Source organism: Balaenoptera ricei, chromosome 10 (genome assembly GCF_028023285.1).
Source record: "Balaenoptera ricei isolate mBalRic1 chromosome 10, mBalRic1.hap2, whole genome shotgun sequence".
Lineage (NCBI taxonomy): Eukaryota > Metazoa > Chordata > Mammalia > Artiodactyla > Balaenopteridae > Balaenoptera > Balaenoptera ricei.
The window spans coordinates 14,682,549-14,700,220 of record NC_082648.1 but is presented as its reverse complement, the minus strand read 5'-3'; positions in this window follow the sequence as shown (position 1 = coordinate 14,700,220).

The window sequence follows — 17,672 nt, the reverse complement described above, 5'->3', positions numbered from 1 at the left end:
TCCCTCCCTGCTCTCTACCAAGTACTTTTTCTTTCTAAAGGGCTTACATTTTGGTGTACTAGCAGACACTGCTCATTTCTCTGATTGCACTGAACCTACAGCCAAGAAACAGAGAAAGAGAGATAGAGATAGAAATGGAGAGAGAGAGAAAGTTACTCATGGGACACCAGTTTTACTGAATGGAGAGGAGAGTTTTTATCCCTTAGAATTGTTTCCTATAGGCTCCAGTTGCCAGTGTGAAATTCCTTGGGTGTTAGAGCACAAAAGAATGGTGAGAAAGCACAAAAGAAAAATGGGACTTTTCCTCACTCTGAGTTGTAAGGAGTTCCTTTTTCTACTCCTCAAGATAGAATACTGTCGTATCTCTCTCTTTGTCTGCCCTGCATTACTTACTTTTGGGTTCTTAAACTGAGATGACTTCAGTTTGGGGCATACCAGAGAAGATAAAAGAAAAAAAAAAAAGGAAAAGGTAAACTCAACACAGATTTAGTAGTACATTGGATTCTGGTGTTCTTCCCCAAACTGCTTGTTGCTATTTTGTTTTCAGAGTCCTCAAATAGCTAGGATATACATTCTGTACAGGTTTTATAATAGTTTTCAGTGAGAGAGAAAGGAAAGCATGTGTTTACTCCACCTTACCTGGAATTGGAACCACCCAATGAGAGTGTGAAAATTTTGGTATAAAAAAAGTTTCTGAGACTCAAATTCCAGACTTGATAGTAAATGTTTATATAACTGATAAAATCCTTTCCTATGATATCTAATGTTGATTTTGCTATTAATTCATTCCCTGTCATTCATATCCTGGCTGTGAGTAACTTTATATTTGCTTTGTTTTGGCTTATTTTATAGTAGCTTTCTTCATTACCATCTCATTATTTCACCCAAGATGAGATGTTTCCAAGGTGCCACTGGAACAGGGCTTGGGTGAAAACTTTTTAAACATAAGCTTTCACCCACTTCATGCGCTAGTTGGAGCCTTTTTAGCTAAGCCTATTTATAGACACCAACAAGTCTGGAATAAGAACTTTATCTCCCATGTGTATATGGTGTATTAGTGAAGAAATATTGGACATAATTGAGATCAGGACTTAATTGCATATGGTGTGGAGTTAGCATTTTCATGAGAATTTCCAGCCTATCAATATGAGAGGAAGGATTCTGTAGGTGGGGAGGGGGCAGGAATCACATATATTGCTATGTGAATCGAAAGCAGCAAGAAGTTCAGTTTGCCTTATTAAGGAACTGAATGGAAAGATAAGCTGGAGTCAAAATCATGGAATATCTTGAAGGTCGGTCTTGACTTTGTTAGAGACTAATTGTGGAGAGCCTTTGAAGTTGTCATAAGTATCAGTTAAATATTTAAATAAGATATCTAAGAAACTAAAAACAATTTGTGATAAAAAGCAGGATGCAGTAGCAATTCATATGACTGAAGGCTGTAATAAAGTTCTAAGAAACTTTATGATATTTGGTAGAGTATCAAGGCATTGATCTAAATTTTATTTACATATTCAAAAGAACAAAAAGAAAGACTTTGTAGGTATAACCAACTTTGGAAATCAATTAGTTTAAACATTTTAGTTGGATAGCATTTTTTTTCATGTGTTTCTGATAGATAGCAAGACATTAGTTACCTAAGGAAAATGATTAGCTAATATTTAACTTGCTTATCATAGGTCAGGAACACTTGACATCTATGAATGCACTGATTCTCACAGCAAACTTAAAATGTAGATACAATTACCCCACTGAAAACTGAGGCATAGGGATATGAAAGAGGTGCCTAGCAACTGAACACTCCAAAAGGAACACGTCTTCAATATGTTTGGCATAATATGTTACTTACATACTTTGAAGCAAAAGTGTAGTCTGAGAAATCCATGAGAAAGTAAAATATAAACAGCTTACCAACCAATTGTACTAAACACTCAGAAGGTGGTACATACATTTACATATTTACATGGAAAAGTCCCTTTATACTTGGGATAAACAAACACATACAGACATTTATGTTAGTCTTTAATTTAAGCAAATGAAACTCTTGATTGAAATGAGGAAATTGACAGCAATTCCAAGAGAAAACATATAGTCATCTGAATAGAATTTAAACACAAATACAAAATTAAAATATAAGACACTCTATATACCTACTTAGATTCCCAGAGAAAATAGGAAACCTAGCTAGCTCTTGTGCAAGGATTTGATATCCAGTGAGAAACTACTAAATAGTGACTACAAATACTAACCAAATTACCTTATTGATAAAAATATTCTTGTATTTGTTGCCAAATGTGCACTTGTGTGGCACTTACATCTGGAGATACATTTTATAATTTTTAGATGAATAAAACAATTTAGACTATGTAGGCATGGAGGCCATTGTAATCTTGAATTTTAAAAGACTATAAGAAAAAGGGCTTCTGATCAAATGTCAATAGCCCATTCAAGTGTTCTTTGATGTCTTTAATTTCCACCATGTAATAACATTTTCTAAGTTTTTCATTCCAGAATGTCATTTATAGACATCTCCATTAAGCATGCAGGTTCTCACACGAACAAAGAAACATTCAAGTTCTGCATCAGTCTTAAATGTGTTCTGCATGAATTTAATAATTTATCCTTTGTTGCTGACAATAGCTACAACTTTTGCTTTTGTAATATGCTTCAATATTTTTCAAATTGAAACTGATCTGGATTTTTAAAAATCAAAATATAGTTGATTTAGACTGTTGTGTTAGTTTCAGGTGTACAGCAATTGTACAGAAATTGCTTTCTTACATAACGGCAATAAACAACTGGAATTTGAAATAAAAATACACAGCACCATTTATATTTGCACAACAAATATGAAACACTTAACTTTAATTCTAACAAAATGTGCATTAAAAGTATATGAAGAAAACTGTAAAACTCTGATTACAAAAAATCATAGAAAATATCAGTAAATGTGGAAATATTCCATGTCCATGGATAGGAAGACTCAATATTGTGAAGATGTCAATTCTTCCCAATTTGATGTGTAGATTCAAAACAATCCAAATCAAAATCCCAGCAAATTTTTTTCTTTTTTGGATATCAACTACTAATTCTAAAGTTTATATGGAAAGGCAAAAGACATAGAATAACCAACACAATACTCAAGAAAAAAAGAAACTCAGAGGACTGATGCTACCTGAATTGAAAACTTATTATAAAGCTACAGTAATTATACTATGGTATTGGAAAGAGAACAGACAGACTGATCAATGAAACAGAATAGAGAGCCCAGAAATAGACCCATACCATCATAGTCAACTCATCTTTGACAAAAAAGCAAAGATAATTCAAAGGATTGTCTTTTCAACAACATGCGTTGGAACAACTGGGCACCAACATGTAAAGAAATGACATTAGACACAGACTTTACACCTTTCACAAAAAATGACTCAAAATTGATCATAGGTATGAATGTATAACACAAATTATGAAATTTCTAGAAGATAATATATGAGAAAATTTAGCTGACCTTGGACTTAGTGATGAGTTTTTAGGATGCACATTAAATGGATGATGCATGAAAGAAAAAATTAATAAGTTGGACTCATTAAAATTAAAAACTTCTACTCTGCAGCATCACAATTAAAAGACTGGAAAGACAAACCATAAACTAGAAGACAATATAGGCAAAATACATATGTGATAATGGTTTTTATTCAAAATATCCAAAAAACTCTTAAAACTCAACAATAAGAAAGCACACAACCCAAAGACATGAACTGATATCTCTGCAAAGAAGATAAACAGATGGCCAATAAGCATATGAAAAGATGTATAATAATTTCATTAGAGCATTGCAAACTAAAACCAGGAGATACCTCTACACACCTATTAGAATACCTAAAATCTAAAATACTAAAGACATCAAATGCTGAAAAAAATCTGGAGTAAGAATTATTATTCCTTGCAGGAGGGAATGTGAAAATGGTACAGCCTCTTTGAAACAGAGTTTGACAGTTGCTTATAAATTTAAACAGTGGCTTATGATAGAACAATCACACTCCTTGCTATTTACCCAAATGATTGAAAACGTATGTTGATACAATAACCTGCACACGAATGTATGTAACAGCCTTATGCATAATATCCCAAAACTGGAAGCAGTCCAGATGTCCTTCAATAGATGAATGGATAAATAAGTTGTGGTATATTCATACAGTGGAATATTATTCAAAAATAAAAAGAGGACTTCCCTGGTAGTGCAGTTGTTGAGAGTCCGTGTGCCAATGCAGGTGACACGGTTGGATCCCTGGTCCAGGAAGATCCCACCTGCTGTGAAACAACTAAGCCCGTGTGCCACAGCTACTGAGCCTGTGCTCTAGAGGCCACAAGCCACAACTACTGAGCCCACATGCTGCAACTAATGAATCCCACATGCCTAGAGTCCATGCTCCGCAACAAGAGAAGCCACCACAATGAGAAGCCCACGCACCGCAAGGAAGAGTAGCCCCTGCTTGTCGCAACTAGAGAAAGCCCGCGTGCAGCAACGAAGACTCAACGCAGCCAAAAAATTTTTAAAAATAAATAAATAAATAAATAAAAGGAAATTAACACAGGCCACTAAAAGACATGGAGAACTCAAATACATATTGCTAAATCAAAGAAGGCAGTCTAAAAAAGCTGCATACTATAGATTTCAATTATATGACATTCTGGAACAGGCAAAACTAAAGGTACGATAAAAAGATCAGTGGTTTCCAGTGGTTTGTGGAGAGGGAGAAATAGGTGGAGTACAGGAGACATTTAGGGTGGTGAAACTATTCTATATGGTACAGTAATGGTACGTACTTGACACGCATATTTCAAAACCCATAGAACAAAGAGTGAATCCTACCTACAGACTTTAGTTAATAATGTATAAATATTGGTTCATAACTTGTAACAAATACATCACATTAATGCCAAATTTAATTATGGGGGAAAAAATGCCTGAGGAGGGGTGCAGAAGAGTAAGTGGGAACTCTCTGTACTCTCTGCTCAATTTTTCTGTAAACCTAAAAGTGCACCAAAATAAAGTCTATTAAAATACAAAGAGCTATGGAACATCTAATACATAAGAATTTTATATAAATATGTAAACAAAAATATACATGTGCACTTATGTGGATATGTGTGTACATATATATGTTTATGTGTATGTGTGTGATTATAAAATAAACAACGAATACACGTTTGCCTAACACGTTTGCTGTTTCCTGTTCTTCACATATTTAGGTTTTGTCTATTTTTGAGTCTATAGCAATTATGCACACACACAGAAACACATTTTATATGTGTATATATATATATATATACACACATATCTATTCCAAAACATTATGGTATATATGAAGTAAATTACTATATCTATACTTAATATAATATATACATACAGATATATAATGTTCAGAATGTATATCTGTATATGTACATATGTGTATGTGTATATATATGTGTGTGTGTGTGTGTATATGTTCATGTATGTTGCAATTAAAAATTTTTCCCCTGAGTAAAGTAAGGCCTGGACCGATTATTTGATTCTAATTGTCTAATTGTCTAATTTCTCTTTAATACTGCACTTAAGTTTACAGTGGATTCATCATTTCTGTTAATAATCAGTAAGGCATCAGTCCCCACTTCCACTATTCTTCATTTTCTTTTGTTACTCTTGTCCTTGTTTTGGATCTTCTCTGTTATCTGTCCTTTGGTGCAAACTGAAGAATTTTTAAAAATCTGATTATCAAACTATCTTTGGAATTCTAGTTGGAATAACTCTACATGCATATATTAATTTTAGTAAAATTGGCATTTTATGATAGTAAGTATTCCGTCCAACGACTTGGTATACTTTTCCATTTTCCAACTCTTGCTTATGTCCTTCAATAAGACATTTTACTTTTAAAATAGGTTTTTATACATTTATTGTTCTATTTATTTCTGAGTAATGCAGTTTTGCTTAAAACCTTTGTGGATAGAAATTTGTACTTCAATTTTTTTTAGTTAAAATCGAAAAATTTACTGGCTTTGAATATTTTCTTGTATTTAGCAAGATTAACAAATTCCACTGTTAATTAAATTCTAATCTTGTATAAAACTAGAGCTTTGCTCTTTTTGATAAACTATTACTTAATTGAGGAAGATTTTTCTATTCTAATATTTGCATGTTTAAAAAATTGTTTGTTTTTAGTTTATTTGCTGGAGTCTCCAAAACAATGTTACATAATAATAGTGATAGTGAATAATCTTATCTTGTACTAGATGTAAAGATATGGCTTTAAAATGTTTACCATTTAAACAAAATTTGTTTTGTTTTCATCTCTATGGCTTTTGGTCATATTTAATTAATCTTATTCCTGCCTTTTGGAGTTTTTGTTAGGAATGGATGCTGAATTTTATCTTAGCATACTTGGGATTCCCTAAGATGCCTGGTGAGTGGACAATCAGTGCTTCTGCTAACTGGTCTTAGCAGTGACAGCAGGAACAGATACAATGTTTCTGCCTAGTTTGATTGCTTCTAACAGGGAGTCTATGTTTTTATGTTTATGATGCTAATTGGATGTCATTGTTATTTTAACTATTCATCACTGGATATGTCCCAACCAATCCAACACTCTGAAAACTCAAACTTATACTTTACAAATTCAGTCTTATAAACATGTATTAATTTAGGCATAGCACTGGTGACCATTTTAAAATAATTTTACTACTAGGTACTGGAGGGAGATGTACATTTCAATTCTCGAGTTTTCTAAAGTTTTCTTAATTGTGGTTTGTGTGGTGGTGAGAAGTTGTAAGTTTGGTCAAGGAAAGGAATCTCAAAGCATTATACAAATAACAGTATAGGAAAAGATAGAACAATGGATGATCTTTTATACTGGATGATGAAGAATGATAATGTTGATGTAAGGCGTGATAGATTTAACTGGCCATACATAGGATTAGAAAAATATTTAACTTCAGCAGTTTCATATGTGGAAGAGGCCCTTAATCTATAAATGCTGAGGATAGTGTGAGTAAAAGTCTGGTATATATATATATATATATATTTTTTTTTTTTTTTTTCCCAACCCTGAGATGTGGTATGAGTCTGACCAAGAAATAAAGCTGAGTTAGGATAGTGGAAAGAGAAAGCAAGGGACAAAGCCATGAAGCACTGAGAAAGTAGACTAAACGGAATGACCATGAGCACTCAAGTATATAATACCCTATTATGCTCTCGAAATATCCCAGTGTTTATAATTAATTATTGATTCCCCTAACTAAATGCTTACATAATATTTAGTAAGTTTTTTTCCACATAAATAAAGAATATTTGAAGTATTTTAGAGCATTTTCTTATTAGTAATTTTAATTGTATTAAATTCTCTGAAGACCCTGACCTTTATTATTCTCTTCTAATAGAAGCAATACTACATTTTCTGCTCTAAAACATTAACCTACAAAGTTTCATGTATGTGAACTGGTCTGTTGAAATATTTTGAGATTTGGGTTTTTTCCCCCTGACTTGTCCATTCCAAACAGTAAAGGTAGATCTCAAAAGTGTGGTATCATGTTAAATCTGTGAACTTGAAGTCAGAAAGAGTTAAGTTTTAAATGACAATTATACAGCTTACTAGTTTTATGACATTTACCAAGTTACCCCTCTGAATCTTGCTGTCATTTTTGCCCCTTTATTAAACTTGACTTCAAATTACCCACTTTGAGTATGACATCTATTTCCCTCTGGGGACCTGACTTTTTCCCTATGTGACTATAATAAATTTTAAAAATCTGCAAAATGTCACTTTTATTCCTAGAAAAATGCTAAATACTGTTTTTTTGTCCATTACACCTGTGAGTTAGGAAAAGCATATTGTAGAAGCCATGAATTTACATATTTTCACACATTAACATTGCATGTAATGATTCCTGAGTCCAGTGATGCAATGTTGTGTGGAACATATATCCTTGGTGGCTTTCATCAGAAAGTCAAAAGTGTGTTTGCTTCTTCCTGATTATGCTATGCATGTTGTATAGATTATTTACCCTAAGGGCGAGCTGAAAGCATTAAAAAAAACCATCTCGGATTTTCACTGAATTATTAAATTATAGTTGAATTATTGTGATAACTGAACATGACTAAATTATTAACTAATAGCTAAGAGATGAATGACTACTTTATTGGCTTAGCTATCGACTGTGAGATCAAGTGATGTTTTTAATGTAAAGGTTATAATTTAAAAAAGAAGAGCTATTTCGTGATAACTCTAAAACTCTAATGTTACTGCAGCTGTTTTTCGCCTCCACTCCTTTGGTTATTTCACTATTCTAATGCTTTAAATTCTATTTCTAAGCTTACCACTCTCCTGGACTCCAGATCAATGCAGCCAACTGCCTACTCAATATTTCCACCTGAATGACAGGTAAGTACCTCAGACTTTGAATATCAGAGTAACACTCCTTATATTACCTCCAAAGCATGTTATTTCTGATATCATTAAATGAGAACCACATCTTTCTACAAAAAAAATCCATTTTCCTCTATTTTCAAAATACCTAAAGAATAAAACCTCTTCTCCTTACCTTTGATGTAACATACCCTTGGACCAGTCTCTTTTTCTAGATTTTTCACTACAGCTTCTTGACTGGTCCTCCTAATCTCATCCAAACCTTCTTCTATCTATTCTAAACACAGAAAATGCAGTAATTGTGCTGCATTTAAGTTAGATCATGCCACTTTTTTTGCTCAAAGCCCTCCAGTGGCTTCCCATCTCACTCTGAATGGATGATGAACTTGAAGGTCTCATATGATCTGTTCTCTTGTGAGTTTTTTGATCTTGGCTCTTATGATTCATCCCCTTCCTCATTCACCTCCACCACACTGCCTTCCTTGATATTCCCGAGCTTGTCAGGCATGTTTCTGTGGTAAAACCTTCACACATCCTCTTCGTGCATCCAGGATGGCTCTTCCTCTGAATATCCACATGGCTTTATGGTTTGTTGTTTCACCCTCTCAGACTTTTATTCATGTTACCTCAATGTGCCTTCTGCTGACCACCCTTTCAAAAAACTGCAACATTCTTTGTCTTCTTCATGTACTGTACTTTTTCCTATTTTACCTTTATTTTTCATAGTTTTTATCACACCAACTTGCATACTATATATATATATATATATATATATATATATGCATGTATACAATTTACCAACAGTATACTTTTAAAAAAACTGTTTCTCCCTGTAAGACTCTCTCAGACTATAAGATCCATGGCATCAGGGGTTAGTGTTTTATTATTATCCTATTCCCAATGTCTAGAAGGATACTTGGCATATATCAGAAACTCAGTAAATATTTGTTGAATGAATAAATTGATATAGAACATCAGCTATAAAAATTCTAATAATAAACAATAACCTCAGCTTTTCCTGTTTAGTTCTAAACCATTTGCTTTTTGATTCCCAGTACGTTTTCTATATCCTGACTTTTAATTCCACCATATGAAATAATGCTGTCTTTTGAAGGTGCTGGTAACAATCTTGTAATTCTTAGGCTGATAAGATTATCATAGCTCCAACGTCATAGGCCTTGTAATTCTTACCACTAATTAATAGTAAAAAGCTGGACTCACCTATTGGGAAGAGTTAGATCTGTCACTGATTCTGATAATGTAGTATCAATTTTGGGTTCCAGTATTCATAAGTAAGGGTGTTTCATCTGCCTACAGGTGTAAGAATATGCCTACTCTTGATGGTATTTATATCTTCAGAAATACAATTGGATATCTTGGAATAGCAGGGTAAAACTTATTTAGAAAAAAAAAAAGGTTTTCCAGCTCCCCAGTCAAGACTGAAATTATAAAATTACACGAAGTTGTTTTTAGTTTTCATAGTGGTTCAGAAAATTATCTGATTCAACATTTATACAGTGGCATGAATTCTATAACTTGTTCTTTTCATCAGTCAAATTTTTAGTGAAATATAGAGAATAATATCCAAATATGGCAATTACCAGTTCTTGGTATTTTGTCTTATTTACAGAATTAATTTACTCACGATGTTGGATTTTATAAGCTTTACCAATTTCTTTACGAGAGATCTAATGCTCCTATAATTTTAGAGTTTTGTTTTAAAAGTGCCTACTACGACATTTCAAGTAGATATAAATTAAGGAGATACTTCGTGATGAGAAAATTACATCTGGGTACATACCATTAGTACACAGTTACCATCACAAGGTCAAGTTCAATGAGTATGTATTTTCTCCATAGTACAAATACCAAAATGATGCAGAAATAGCTTTCTGCCTATCTGGATAAGATACAGAATAAATGAGAACTGGAAAAGTTCTTGTAAATCATGCAACTCAATCTTCTGTCGTATGGGAGGAAAATGAGGCCCAGATATAAAAAGATATTTAATTTATTGAAAGCAAGACTCTATCACGTTAATATTACTAAACCAAGAAAATTTACACATAAAATTATTTAGAATATTTGTGTAATTGACTATACAAAGTCACAAGTTGACAATCTGATAGAACTCTGAAACAACAACCTTTCAAAGGCACAGTTAAGGCATCAGCTTGAGGATGACATTCTGCTGTCCTTCAAGATACACTATATATTAAAAAAAAAAAAAAAAAAAAAGACCACCGCCTGGTTCTGTGTTCCTGATAGCTAGACTACATAGGTCCAGAAACCAAGTGTTGGAAGCAGGAGTGACCACTCTCACAACCCTTCCCCGTGTTCCACTTACAGAATATGTGCTTCCCAAAAAAAAAAAAAAAAAAAAAAGAATATGTGCTTCCCATCCCATGCATCTTCAAGATCCATGTGATTAAATGTTTTGGTTCTTTGGGGTTAGGGGACATTTCTTTAAGAGTACAAGGCAAATTAAACCTATGGCTGCTGTTTGGGGTTCTCCTGCCAGAAGACTAATGGGAAAAGAAGAGACGTAGGTATGCTGGAAGTCATAATTGATATTTATTATCATAAGAATATAAGATTGCCGCTACCTAATAGTGCAGGAAACAGTTTGTGTTGAACTCACTGAATTCACTGTGATGCCTCTTGGTGTTCTTGCCCTAGCAATAGCCTTGAAAGGGCAATTGAAGCAGTCAAAGCCAGACAAGGACATGGTAATAAGAGCTCAATCCCTTCAGAAATGAAGGTCTGACTTAACTCACTTGGGCAAGCAATCAAATTACTGCCCGGTGAGCCAACTGCAATAGTAGAGATCCATAACTTTTCCCAGTAACGCTCCTGTTTTAACATTTTATTTATTTATTTATGAATTATGACTAACCATCACCTTAAAGAATCAATGATAGATAAAATGAATGAACTTAATATGGGCAATGGGTAGATCTGAATTGTGCAAAAGGTGTACTGTAGCAGACAATGTCTGTAGCAGGCGCTTTACCTGTGTGTTCAGATCTAATGGCTTCTTACTGCAAACACTTTCAACAAATTTCCTGAGGGCTTTCCATGGCTTTCCATGGCTGCCTGAACATATTCTGCATATGCTTGCAGAAAGGAGGAACTGCCATAAGTGAACTGACAGTTAAATACTCCAGTTTTCTCACAGATTGTGTAAGACAATGCAGGTATTTTCTCTACGGTGGCCCATATGTTCCCATGACAATTGAGCCCTAGTTAACCACAGCTGTAACCTGCTCTTTAATACATTCTGTATTGGTAGTCTTCCATTTCCTGTTTCACTTCTCTATTACTCTACTGGTACTTTCTGGGATTACTTGCCTAATAAATTACTACTTGCAATAAAATTCTTGTCTCAATGCCTGCAATGGGAGAAATTTAACCTGATACCTATAGTACGTCACATCAGCATTAAGAAAAAGACATCAGGATTGAGTAAGAAGAAGTGCTGGAGGTATTTTGGAGCATTGTAATTTTAAATAATTTTCTTAGGGAAAGCCTAATTGAGATGCTGATATTTAAGCAAAGATCTGAAGGAGGTGAGGGAATGGGACAATGTCTGAAGGAAGAATATGCTAGGCAGGGGATACAGCAAAAATGATGAGACTGGAACATTTCTGGCATGTTTTTTAAATAATGGGGTAACCATGGACTCAGGAGTAGAGTAAGAGAAGGGGAGAGTAGTAGGACATGAAACCAAAGAGAGGTGAGAATGACAGGGTTGGGGGCGGCAATACTGGGTCTCATAGGTCACTGTAATATCTTTGCTTTTTACTTTGAAAGGGAAGAGACACCATATGATGGTTATGAATATCTGTCTTTGGTTTTTAAAGAATTCTTTGGATTTTGTGGTAAAAAACAGACTCTATTGAGCAAAGGCAAAATGGAAAGACCAGTGAGGAGGTTATCATAGAAATTCAGGAGAGAAATTATGATAGTTACACCAAGATGGTGACAGTGATAGTGGTGATAGTGTTTAGGTTCTGGAGACATTTTGAAGGTGGAGTCAACTGAATTTACTTGAGGATTACAAATGATGTAAGAGAGAGAGAAATCAAAGATAATCTCAGTGCTTTGGACCTGAAGAACTAAATGAAGATAGAGATAGAGAAGATAACAGATTTTTCAAAGAGGAGGTTTGGACCCTCACTTTGGGTTTGTTAAATTCAAGATGCCCATGAGACATCTAAGAGGAGATATCAAGTAGACAGTTTTATAGGAGTCTAAAGTTCCAGAGAAGTGTCTGGGTTGGGAATATTAATTTGAAGTTTTCAGCAAATAGTAATCAGAACACATTTTATGTGTATTTTTCTAAGTATCAAATGTTAACTAATACAATGTCTACAAAGGCTATGATTAGAATTGAAACACTCCCTGATCCATTTTTTGCTCTTCTGTCACTCAACACTGATTAGTGATTGGGACCCCAAGGAGTTAAATAGAGGATAAAATCAATCATCTTTTAGTTGACAAAAATTAGTCACATCATCAGACTAATAAAAGTTAAATTGTTAAAGTTTTGTAGGGGTAATAATTTTTATTAACTAAAAAAAGAATAAACAAAGAAGTAAGGGACAACTGAACATGGCATGATGTGTACTGCCAAAGTAAATGTTATATGAATTAATGACAAGATTACCAAAGGAAAAGCCAAAACAATACCAGCAGCACTGTCTAAATAATCACAAAATTCCAATGGGAGTTTACTATGTTATTCTGTCAAATGAACAGAGTCTTGTTGTATTTGGACAGGTCTTTAGCCCTGTGATTTCAAGTGCTTATAAAGGGATGCTCTCGCAGTGACGTAAATATATGAAAAGATTTAGTACATCCATGAAAGAGTGGCGAGTGTGTTATATAAGAACCTATTGTGGATTTATGTAATTTGATTAAATAATTCTGTCCAATCTACTCACTGGACATATTTTATCCAGAGTTAAGCAGAGCAGATCTAAACTCTTTAAATTGATTCAAGCTGTATATCATCCCAGTATATGAGGAGCATATTTTCCATGGCGTGGCCTCATTGGCTGCTGTCCTCTGCAGCACAGGACTCTGTTGTCTGACCCAGATGACTGAGGCTGCTCCTGACCAATTGGCTCCTCTGAAGTCCAGGGATTGAGTCATAAGAGACTTCTAATTTTGCAATAACCCTGTGTTCAATTTATATCAACGTCACAGAAACCACACAATGGGAAACTAACAGCAGTATCAAGGCTTAATCAGAAGAGTTGCTTAAATAGATACCTTGAGTTTGCCTGCTGTGTGATTCGAAGATACTGATTTCAGGCTCCTTAGTCTCTTAAAGCGGGAGATAAATCCTGCAAGGGGAAGGGAGTTATCTGGGCATGATTGTTCATATGTTGTTTTACTCTTCCTCTTCTTATACCTTATTCATGAATAAAATTATGGAATAAGGTACGGAAGTTTTCTGTGAACCCTCCTGGGCTTTTAAGCACATTCTTAAAGTTAGCTTCTAGTTTCATTGCTTCTCTATTTGACCATTACAATGACTCCATGGGGCTATGTTCTCTGCCTGATACTAACAACAGGGTAGAGACATGGATAGATTTTCTACCAAATATTTCTGTGTTTTACCATCTAGTGAAGACAAGGTTGTTCTAGTATATACATTGGGGGGATAATTTTTCATGTAAGATAATACATTTGTCTCCATCTCATGGACCCCCAAATTCCCCATTGAGCAGTGATTCTCCTATTTTCAGTAGAAAGAATACCATTAGAACTGCCACCAGCCCTGGGGTATGCAAAGGAAATAAATTAATGACTATGTCACCACAAACTGTCTCCTTGTTCAAGCAAACAGCATAGGTCTTAATAGAGAAGTGTTAAGAAAAACATGTTTGCATTTCATGGGGATTTAATTTGTAATGCCAGAGCTAAATGAATTAATAAAAAAGTACTCCTGTATTATTTAGGAAGCTGAACTGAAGCTTAAAACTGAAGTTTTAAAACTCACTGAGAAAAGTGTGCCAACTTATCATTTTCATCGATTCTTCCTGACATTTAGGTAAAAGGTCTTAATATTTTAATACAAGGAGGTAAGTGATCTATAATATAGATTTATAGCCATAAACTTTAAGAAACCATCAGAAAAGCCAACTTGCAAAATCTTAACCTTTAATACACTGGATGGCCCTGTTTCAGGAGAATGGGCACACTCAGCTAAGCTCCCAGATCGGAAAAGCAAGTTATCACAAACTTTACTCTACAGGATAGACTTTGGATCCCTTGCTCCTCATACTGTAATATCCTGGATTTGACCAATCAAGTCCAAAGGTGAGTCTTTATAATCATTTCTGCAGAGACAGGATAATTTTCAGGGCTGCTGTTTCACATAAATTGGAATAGTAACTCTGATTTATGTCACCCTGTTTAATTATTTTCCAAAAAAAAAAAAAAAGGAAATTTACACCAACATTACTCAGCAAACAATACATATTTTCTACATTTGTAAAAATGTGGAACAAAATTTTTGTTTCTTTTAAATTTATGTTGTATATTTCTGCCTACCTTCACTTCCAGCTGCATCATTAATTCAATTGATCAAAAACCCTTTATTGCTTTTTAGTTGCTTAGGTATGCCAAGAAATGCCCATATGCTACCAAGCAACTCATATTTTAGCCATTTCTGTGATGCATTAACATATTAATATTATTATATATTTATTTTAAGCCCCTTCCCTCCATACTCTGTGAAACATTTATGGAACAATTTAAAAATAAAAATAAAAATATGTTCATTATAGAAAATATGCAAAACAGCTCATTAAGAGTTTGTCTTTTTTTAAATTTGTTTGATTTGTGTTTATTTTTTAAAAGCCACAATGCTACCACCATAAAAATGTTGGTATATTTCTGTTGGGCTGCACCCTGCGGGCCTACAAGGCCTGCACTTGCCCAGCTTCAAAACTGAAGAAAGAGCTCAGAGTTAGTGACAGAGACATCAGTGGTGTAATGGATGGGGGAGCTTACATTTCTGAAGCAAGGTCTTGGAGCAACACCCCACCCAGTGAAGCAGATGGAGGGTAGGACATGGTGACAGTCCTTACTCCTGGGAGGGAAGCAGGAGATTACCAGTTATAGGAAGAATTGACTTCAGGTGGGCTCATTAGTTACCAGGGAAACCAGCAGAGGTGCACGCCCCTTATTGCAGGCTGGGGCCTAGGGCAAGTATGCAGGAAGGTCAGTCATGTGATAGGGTGTAGGCAAAGCAGGCGGTGGTCTAGCAGGGGATGGACCGAGAGCAAGAGAACAGCCACTGTGAGTGACCGGACCATACAGTTTCTTCCCCCACCCCCTTTTTTTTTTCTTATTTATATTCTTTACATCATGTTGCTTGTATTACAGGAGACACATACTGAGATGGCATCTGTGATACTGATTCCCTCAATGCGCATGTGTCTACTCCCTTTTATATACTTTGAGGAGGAAAGGAGTTAGCATTGCTACACTCAGATCCACTCCTTAGTCTCTTAAAGCCAGAGATAAATCCTGCAAGGGGAAGGGAGTTATCTGGGCATGATTATTCATATGCTGTTTTACTGTTCCTCTTCTTATACCTTATTCGTAAATAAAATTATGGAGAGACTTTCCCTAGGGAAGTCTTTCCTTTGTGGATATAGACATATTCATAAACTAACAAAAGGGGCCATGGTTCCTTCTGCGTATAGAATGGTGCCTGGGGAAGGAGAGTGTGAAGCCAAAATTCAAAGAGAAGGCAAGGTAAGAGATGCAAAAATTGGAAGCTCTGGCATCCTTGGTTATAATCTTTTTTTTTTTTTTTTTTTAAACATCTTTATTGAAGTATAATTGCCTTACAATAGTGTGTTAGCTTCTGCTTTATAACAAAGTGAATCAGTTATACATATACAATATGTTCCCATTTCTCTTCCCTCTTGCATCTCCCTCCCTCCCACCCTCCCCATCCCACCCCTCTAGGTGGTCACAAAGCACCGAGCTGATCTCCCTGTGCTATGCGGCTGCTTCCCACTAGCTATCTATTTTACATTTGGTAGTGTATATATGTCCATGACACTCTCTTACCCTGTCACATCTCCCCCCACCCCCTCCCCATATCCTCAAGTCCATTCTATAGTAGGTCTGTGTCTTTATTCCCGTCTTGCCACTAGGTTCTTCATGGCCTTTTTTTTTTTTTTTTCCTTAGATTCCGTATATATGTGTTAGCATACTGTATTTGTTTTTCTCTTTCTGACTTACTTCACTCTGTATGACAGACTCTAACTCCATCCACCTCATTACAAATACCTCCATTTCATTTCTTTTTACGGCTGAGTAATATTCCATTGTATATATGTGCCACATCTTCTTTATCCATTCATCTGTCGATGGACATTTAGGTTGCTTCCATGTCCTGGCTATTGTAAATAGAGCTGCAATGAACATTGTGGTACATGACACTTTTTGACCTATGGTTTTCTCAGGGTATATGCCCAGTAGTGGGATTGCTGGGTCGTATGGTAGTTCTATTTGTAGTTTTTTAAGGAACCTCCATACTGTTCTCCATAGTGGCTGTATCAATTTACATTCCCACCAACAGTGCAAGAGTGTTCCCTTTCCTCCACACCCTCTCCAGCATTTATTGTTTCTAGATTTTTTGATGATGGCCATTCTGACCGGTGTGAGATGATATCTCATTGTAGTTTTGATTTGCATTTCTCTAATGATTAATGATGTTGAGCATTCTTTCATGTGTCTGTAGGCCATCTGTATATCTTCTTTGGAGAAATGTCTATTTAGGTCTTCTGCCCATTTTTGGATTGGGTTGTTCGTTTTTTTGTTATTGAGCTGCATGAGCTGCTTGTAAATCTTGGAGATTAATCCTTTGTCAGTTGCTTCATTTGCAAATATTTTCTCCCATTCTAAGGGTTGTCTTTTGGTCTTGTTTATGGTTTCCTTTGCTGTGCAAAAGCTTTTAAGTTTCATTAGGTCCCATTTGTTTATTTGTGTTCTTATTTCCATTTCTCTGGGAGCTGGGTCAAAAAGAATCTTGCTGTGATGTATGTCATAGAGTGTTCTGCCTATGTTTTCCTCTAAGAGTTTGATAGTGTCTGGCCTTACACTTAGGTCTTTAATCCATTTTGAGTTTATTTTTGTGCATGGTGTCAGGGAGTGTTCTAATTTCATACTTTTACATGTACCTGTCCAATTTTCCCAGCACCACTTATTGAAGAGGCTGTCTTTTCTCCACTGTAT